This window comes from Salmo salar, chromosome 05 (genome assembly GCF_965601325.2).
Source record: "Salmo salar chromosome 05, fSalSal1, whole genome shotgun sequence".
NCBI lineage: Eukaryota > Metazoa > Chordata > Actinopteri > Salmoniformes > Salmonidae > Salmo > Salmo salar.
Window position 1 is genome coordinate 16,094,394 of NC_138295.1, and position 2,254 is coordinate 16,096,647.

General features: G+C 45.6%; 1 pseudogene; it reads left to right on the top strand.

The window, feature by feature from the left end:
* Positions 1-792: 792 nt before the first annotated feature.
* On the top strand, positions 793-1,488 carry LOC106591716 (glyoxalase domain-containing protein 4 pseudogene; annotated as a pseudogene).
* The last annotated feature ends 766 nt before the right edge of the window (positions 1,489-2,254 follow it).

Genomic DNA, 2,254 nt, shown 5'->3' on the forward strand with positions numbered 1-2,254 from the left:
ATGTTAGTCCTTTTTAACGTGGAACCGTCGTCCTCACGTCCTCAGAACAGGAGGTTACATTTTCATCAAGGGCTTATATAGTGGAGGGAGAGAAGGGTGTGTTTCATAGTTTATAACCAATGTCTCTTCACAGGGGCGGGCCACTGATTGAGCAGGGCTCTAACCTTATGAAAACCCAATTCTCTCATTTGGAAGCTAAAATTACATTTAATCTTATCACAAATAGTTTAATATTCAAACATTTAATTTACACAACAATTCCATGTGAATCTGACAACTAGAATGTGTAGACTTTCCCAGATACAGTTTATGTCGTCCTGTCATCAGTCATAATGTCTCAGATGACAACCGAACAGACATTATATACATGAAGTACCAACGCATATTTTCAACTGGTTCTATTACCGAAATATGGTTCCTTTCACCCACTTGTTTGATGTTCCCAGACTCTCTATGTTTAACAAAGGCTATTCAAGAGTCCTTCAGTAGAGTCAGAGAGAGAGGGAAGGGAGAAAGGTATTTATGGGGGGGTCATAAACCTTACCCACAGGCCAACGTCATGACAGAGGTAAGGACGGATCTGAAGAGCCATTTCCCCAGACTGGTGAGGAGATGCCCAGTACGAGTGATGGTGTACAGGAGGGGGTTCAGGTGGGGCTAGTCTCCCAGGTAGTGAAGGAGATGTGGAGAGTCATGGGGTGCAAGTGGGGAGTGTTGAGACAGATGTGGCTGAGGGGAGTCAGGGGTCTGTGGCCTCAGTTGAGGAGAATCAGGAGAAGTGGGTGACAGAAGCAAAATGACCATCTTTTACCGCGATGTGCTTGGCAAAATTTTGCGTCACAAACAGCTTGAAGAAGGATGTAAGGCAACTTGTAAGGGCCCCTATGATGGAAAATGGAGCAAGACAACGGTCGGCTTTGGGCCAGAGTTTGATGACTTTGTGGCTGAACTGATCTACAATTATGGAGTGGGAGAATATCGCCTAGGCAACGACTTCCTCGGTTTGACTCTGCAGTCTAGCCAGGCTGTCAGCAATGCAAAGCAGCTTGGTTGGCCCCTCAATGAGGTTGGAAAGGGCCTCTATCTGGCTGAGTTCCCGGGAGGTTATCGCTTCTACCTAGTGGACAAAGAACAGCCTCCCAATGACCCTGTACAGAAGGTGTGTCTGGCAGGGTCTAACCTGCAGAAATTAGTGCACTGCTGCTCCTCCCTTCTGGGGATGAAGGTGAAAGAGAGCAATGAGGAGAAGAAGACTGCTGATGGGATTCACAGACACTCAGTGTAAACTAGAGCTTCACAACATTGTTGGGACAGTAGATCATGGGACAGCCTTGGGGGCGGATAGCATTCTCCTGTTCACGTGAGCAGTTGGCATATCTTGAAGCCTTGATGACAAAAGGAAATCATCAAATCTTTACTGTCTTAGTTAGCCTGGACGCCCCTGGGAAGGCTTGGTTAGCCTGGACGCCCCTGGGAAAGCTTGGTTAGCCTGGAAACCCCTGGGAAGGCTTGGTTAGCCTGGAAACCCCTGGGAAGGCTTGGTTAGCCTCTCTCTCTCTCTCTCTCTCTCTCTCTCTCTCTCTCTCTCTCTCTCTCTCTCTCTCTCTCTCTCTCTCTCTCTCTCTCTCTCTCTCTAATAACATGTATTCATACCAGCTTCTTGTCTAACTGACTCATAATGAGCTAACAGCTTACAACACACACAACTGAGAGAGAAAGAAAGAGAGAGAAAGAGAAGAGAGAGAATATAGAGAGGGAAAGAGAGAGTAACCTTCTTTTGACAGGTCTTTGAAGTGGTCATAAATAGCCTATACTCTTCCTTTATTGACACACAACATAATGATTTGCTTGATTGCTTCAGTTTCTTGGTGGCTAGCTTGGAAACATCCTAACACTGATTTTGATTGAATGGATACAGCACATTCCAACTGCCGCCTGACGCCTTCACTTGTTTCTCATCTCCATGACGACCATCGCTTCATTCTCTCCTCTCTTCTTTATTCCTGTCTTTTTCTCCTCATGCTAATTAAAGATTACATCAACCAGTGCTCTGTTATTTACTGACCCCTACACTCTTAGAAAAAAGAGTTCCAAAAGTGTTCTTCGTCTGACCCCATAGCATAACCCTTTTTGGTTCCAGGTATAACTCTTTTGGGTTCCATGTAGAACCCCCTGTTGAAAGGGTACTGCATGGAACCCATAAAGGTTTTACCTGGAACCAAAAAGGTTTGTTCAAAGGGTTCTGCTATAGGGA